Raw genomic sequence first — 6,589 nt, 5'->3', positions numbered from 1 at the left:
CATTTGCCATTCTGTCCTTTTTTTCCTTAGAATTCAGGGGCTAACCACCGGGTACCTGCCGGCCAGTTAAAAGTGACTAGCATGGCCGCTGGACTAAAGACATTGGTGTCAGGCTTTCTGGGAAAGGGCTCTCTAACAATTCCCAACTCTTCAGAGTTGGGAGCGTTGGCTTGCCTGGAACCAGCTTCCGCTTTTTCTGTACTTCTGGGCTGAGCTGAGGGTAGACCGAGAGGAAAGCCATTCAGTGCCGGGGTCCTGACAAAAAGTTGGTTGGCCCTGCAGCCATAAGCAGAACTCTCAAAGTTATGTCTCTCAAACAAGATTCATCTATCTATCCTATTTATCCTGACCCTCGCCTCCTGGGTCCTAAAGCCTGCCAGACAAACTTCCTCCTGCTTCTCTTTTCTGAGGCTAGTCCTGCTTCTAAAAACCACTCCCTGTCTCTGGTGCTTTTCTAGTTTCTCCTATAAGAATGATTTCTAGTATAAATTTCCAGACCCTGTTCCCTTCTCTAGGCACTCAGGCTCACCAATCAGAAAGACATAATTTTTGCCCAAAGCCTTGTCAGTGGGGGTACTATCTGGAATTTTAGGATCCCTCCTCAGACTAGCAGGCCTAACAAAGGCTATTCCCAATGCTAGGATATGGGGAGCCTCAGAAATTATAGACTCCAAAATTGGGGTAGACATCCTTCCTATTCATATGATGAGAAGTGAGGACAAAAAGCGTCACTCTTTCAACCCTGGAGATCCCTTCCCTCCCTCAGGTATGGCTCTCCACTCCATTTTAAGGCATATCATCTTTATAGGACAAGGGTAAGGTCCCAATACTAACAGGAGAAAATGTTTAGGACTCTAACAGGTTTCCAAGAATGCATCGGTAAGGGCCACTAAATCTGATTTTTCTTGGTCCTCTTTGTGGTCTAAGAGGAAAGGCAAGGGTGCAGGTTTTTGAGAAAGCATTAGTAAGGGCCACTAAATCCAATCTTCCTCAGTCCTCTTTGTGGTCTAGGAGGAAAACTAGTGTTTCTGCTGCTGCTTCAGTGAGTGCAACTATTCTGAACAGCAGGGTCCAGGGACCATTGCAGGTTCTTGGGCAGGGAAAAAAACAAACAAACAAAAAACCATGGGTGTTTTTTTCTTTTAGATGGGAAACACTCAGGCATCAACAGGCTAACCCTTGAAATGCATCCTAAGCCATTGGGACAAATGACCCACAAATCCTGAAAAATAAACAGCTTATTTTTTTCTGCACTATGGCCTGGCCCCAATATTCTTTCTCTGATGGAGAAAAATGGTCACCTGAGGGAAGTATAAATTATAACACTATCTTGCAGCTTGACCTTTTCTGTAAGAGGGAAAGCAAATAGAGTGAAATACCTTATGTCCAAGCTTTCTTTTCATTGAAGGATAATCCACAACTATGCAAAGCTTGCAATTTACATCCCACAGGAGAACCTCTCAGCTTACCTCCATATCCTAGCCTCCCTACAGTACCCCTTCCTATTAATGATAAGCCTCCTCAAATCTCCCCCACCAAGAAGGAAATAAGCAAAGAAATCTACAAGGGACCACAAAACCCCCTGGGCTATTGGTTATATCCCCTTCAAGCTGTGAGGTGTGGGAGAGGGGGAATTTGGCCCTACCTGGGTACATGTCCCCTTCTCCCTCTCTGATTTAAAGCAGATCAAGGTAGACCTGGGGAAGTTTTCAGATGATCCTGCTAGGTATATAGATGTCCTACAGGGTCTAGGGCAAACCTTCAACCTCACTTAGACAGATGTCGTGCTATTGTTAAATCAAACCCTGGCCTTTAACAGAAAGAATGCAGCTTTAGCTGCAGCCTGAGAGTTTGGAGATACCTGGTATCTTAGTCTAGTAAATGATAGAATGACAGCTGAATAAAGGGACAAATTCCCTACTGGTCAGCAAGCCATGCCCAGTATGGATCCCCACTGAGACCTCAACTCAGATCACGGGGACTGGAGTTGTAAACATCTGCTGACCTGTGTTCTAGAAGGACTAAGGAGAATTAGGAAAAAGCCCATGAATTATTCAATGATGTCCACCATAACTCAGAGAAAGGAAGAAAATCCTTCCAACTTCCTTGAGCAGCTATGGGAGGCCTTAAGCAAATATACTCACCTGTCACCTCACTCTCTCAAGGGTCAATTGATCCTAAGAGATAAGTTTAGTACCCAATCAGCCACAGATATCAGGAGAAAGCTCCAAAAGTGAGCTCTGGGCCCTGAACAAAATCTGGAGGTATTATTAAACCCGGCAACCTTGGTGTTCTCTAATAGGGACCAAGAGGAACAGGTCAAAAAGGAAAAGTGAGTTAAGAGAAAGGCCGCAGACTTAGTCATGGCCCTCGGACAAACAAACCTTGGTGGTTAAGAGAGTACAGAAAAAGGGACAGGTCAATCACCTGGTAGGGCTTGTTATCAGTCTGGTTTGCAAGGACACATTAAAAAAGATTGTCCAAAGAAAAACTAGCCACCCCCTTGCCCATGTCCATTACGCCAAGGCAATCATTGTAAAGCACACTGCCCCAGAGGACAAAGGTTCTCTGGGCCAGAAGCCCCCAACCTGATGATCCAACAATAGGACTGAGGGTGCTCAGGGCAAGGGCCAGCTCATGCTGTCACCCTCACTGAACCCAGGGTACATTTAACTATTGAGGGCCAGGAAATTGACTTTTTCCTGGACACTGGTGCAGCCTTCTCAGTGTTAATCTCCTGCCTCAGATGGCTGTCCTCAAGGTCTGTTACCATCAGAGGAATCCTGGGACAGCCTGTAACCAGGTATTTCTCCCACCTCCTCAGTTGTAATTGAGAGACTTTTCTCTTTTCACATGCCTTTCTTGTTATGCGTGAAAGTCCAACACCCTTATTAGGGAGGGACACATTAGCCAAAGCTGAAGCAATTATCCATACAAATATGGGGAACAAGTTACCCATTTGTTGTTCCTTACTTAAGGAGGGAATCAACCCTGAAGTCTGAGCATTGGAAGGACAATTTGGAAAGGCAAAAAATGCCCACCCAGTCCAAATCAGGCTAAAAGGTCCCACCACTTTTCCTTATCAAAGGCAATATCCCTTAAGGCCTGAAGCTCATAAAGGATTACAGGATATTGTTAGACATTTAAAAGCTCAAGTCTTAGTAAGAAAATGCAGCAGTCCCTGCAACACCCCAAATCTAGGAGTACAAGAACCAAATGGTCAGTGGAGACTAGTGCAAGATCTTAGACTCATCAATGAGGCAGTAATTCCTCTACATCCAGTTTTACCCAACCCTTACACCCTGCTCTCTCAAATACCAGAGGAAGCAGAATGTTTCACTGTTCTGGACCTCAAGGATGCCTTCTTCTGCATTCCCTGCACTTTGACTCCCAATTTCTCTTTGCCTTTGAGGATCCCACAGACCACACAGCCCAACTCACATGGATGATCTTGCCTCAAGGGTTTAGGGATAGCCCTCATCTGTCTGGTCAGGCACTGGCCCAAGATCTAGGCCACTTCTCAAGTCCAGACATTCTGGTCCTTCAGTATGTGGATGATTTACTTTTGGCTACCAGTTTGGAAACCTCATGCCAGCAGGTTACTCTAGATCTCTTGAACTTTCTAGCTAATCAAGGGTACAAGGCATCTAAATTGAAGGCCCATCTCTGCCTACAACAAGTCAAATATCTAGGCCTAATCTTAGCCAGAGGAACCAGGGCCATCAGCAAGGAATAAATACAGCCTATACTGGCTTATTCTCACCCTAAGACATTAAAACAATTGTGGGGGTTCCTTGGAATCACCAACTTCTGCCAACAATGGGTCCCCAGATACAGTGAGGTGGCCAGACCACTCTATAATCAAGGAGACCCAGAGGGCAAATACTCATCTAGTAGAATGGGAACCAGAGGCAGAAACAGCCTTCAAAACCTTAGCAGGCCCTAATAAAAGCTCTAGCCTTAAGCCTTCTGACAGGACAAAACTTCCCTTTATACATCACAGAGACAGTGGGAATAGATCTTGGAGTCCTTATCAGACTCGTGGGACAATCCCAAAACCAGTGGCATACCTAAGTAAGGAAACTGATGTAGTAGCAAAAGGCTGGCCTCACTGTTTATGGGTAGTTGCAGCGGTGGCCATCTCAGTATCAGAGGCTATCAAAATAATACAAGGAAAGGGTCTCACCATCTGGACTACTCATGATGTAAATGGCATACTAGGTGCCAAAGGAAGTTTATGGCTATCAGACAACTGCCTGCTTAGATACCAGGGGCTACTCCTTGAGGAACTGGTGCTTCAAATATGCACATGTGCAGTCCTCAACCATGCCACTTTTCTCCCAGAAGATGGGGAACCAATCAAGCATGACTGCCAACAAATTGTAGCCCAGACTTATGCCTTCAGAGAGGATCTCTTAGAAGTCCCCTTAGCTAATCCTGACCTTAACCTACACACCAATGTAAGTTCATTTGTGGAGAATGGGATATGAAGGGCAAATTATGCCATAGTTAGTGATGTAACAGTAGCTGAAGTAAGCTGCTTCCCACAGGGACCAGTGCCCAGTTAGCAGAACTAGTGGTGCCTACCCAAGCCTTAGAACTGGGAAAGGACAAAAGAATAAATGTGTATACAGATAGAAAGTATGCTTATCTAATCCTACATGCCCATGCTGCAATATGGAAAGAAAGGGAGTTCCTAACCTCTGGGGGAACCCCCATTAAATACCACAAGGAAATCATGGAGTTATTGCACACAGTGTGAAAACCCAAGGAGGTGGCAGTCTTACGCTGTCAAAGCCATTAAAATGGTGAAGGAGAAAAGGCAGAAGGAAACTGTCAGGCAGACACTGAGGCCAAAATTGCTGCCAGGAGGAACCTCCCATTAGAAATACCTATAGATCCTTGGTATAGAAAAACCATCTCTAAGAGATTAAGCCCCAGTACACCCTGACTGAAATAGAATGGGGACTTTCATGGGGGCATAGTTTTCTCCCCTCAGGGTGGTTAATGACAGAAGAGGGAAAGGCACTCATACCCAAAGCCAGCCAGTGGAAAATACTTAAAACCCTCCACTAAACTTTTCATATGCGTATTGAGAACGCTCATCAAGTGGCTGAATCCCTATTTATAGGGCCAAATCTCCTCTGGACCATCCCACAAGTAGTCAAAGCCTGTGAGGTGTGCCAAAGGGATAATCCCTTGGTCCACCATGAGGACCCTCTGGGGGAACAAAGAATAGGGCACTGGCTTTTAGCCAACATCACCTATTACATGAGCAATGAAAAAACCATCACTGCCCTGTAACCATGAATACCATCTTAACTTTCCATGTCTCTTTATGCATCCAATGCAACCTGTTATCAGGCCTGCCCCTAGGACACCTACTATCCCATCAGTGTAATTACACCCTACAAATTCCAGCCCCCGCTGATCATAGTAACTTCTGAGTCTCCCAAACAGCTCCATTCAGATGGCTTGTCTGCTTCTGAGGGCCCCCAAAAATCATCACTTCCTCCCTGCTTAACAAACAGCCTGCGTTTTATAATGGCAAACATACTCCCTGTATCACCATTCACCTCTGGACTTCTGGACCCCTGGACCCCTGGACCCCCTGCAGCAGCGCCCCCACCACTAGTGAATGCCTTCTCATCTCCTCTTTCAATTACTCTCTTGAATGGTTCCTACTAGATACAAAATGTTTTTTTCTCCAATGGGAAAACAGAACACAGGGAGCCACTCGGTTTGCTCCCAATCCTCTTTCCAGCTGCTCACTGGAGCTACCTTGCATGTACTCTAGGAGTATGGGAAAATGAAAACAACAAACTCACACACCTTTTTAACATACACAACCAGTTCTGTCTACCCAGCCAAGGCATATTCTTATGAATAACTTCAACCTTTGTCTGCCCCCCCACCAACTGGACAGGCACTGGGACCTTAGTCTTCCTAAGTCCCAACATTGGCATTGCCCCAGGAAATCAGACCCTATCGGTGCCCCTCAAAGCTCAAGTCCATCAGTGCAGGGCCTTACAACTAATACCCTTACTTATAGGGTTAGGAATGGCCACTGCTACATTAACCAGAATAGCAGGTTTGTCCACTTCACTATCCTACTACCACACACTCTCAAAAGATTTCTCAGACAGTTTGTGAGAAATAACAAAATCTATCCTTACTCTAGAATCCCAAATAGACTCTTTGGCAGCAGTGACTCTCTAAAACTGCCGAGGCCTAGACCTCCTCACTGCTGAGAAAGGAGGACTTTGCACCTTCTTAGGGGAAGAGTGTTGCTTTTACACTACACACAGTCAGGGATAGTACAAGACACCACCTGGCATTTATAGGAAAAGGCTTCTGAAATCAGACAATTCCTCTCAAACTCTTATGCCAACCTCTAGAGTTGGGTGACATGGCTTCTCCCCTTTCTAAGTCCTGTGAGAGTTATCTTGCTATTACTCACCTTTGGGCCCTGTATTTTTAACCTCCTTGTCAAATTTGTTTCCTCCAGGATCAAGGGCATCAAGCTACAGATGGTCTTACAAATGGAATCCCAAATGAGCTCAACTCACAACTTCTACCAAGGATCCCT

The sequence above is a fragment of the Pongo abelii genome, chromosome 1, assembly GCF_028885655.2.
Source record: "Pongo abelii isolate AG06213 chromosome 1, NHGRI_mPonAbe1-v2.0_pri, whole genome shotgun sequence".
Lineage (NCBI taxonomy): Eukaryota > Metazoa > Chordata > Mammalia > Primates > Hominidae > Pongo > Pongo abelii.
This window is presented reverse-complemented; position numbering follows the sequence as displayed.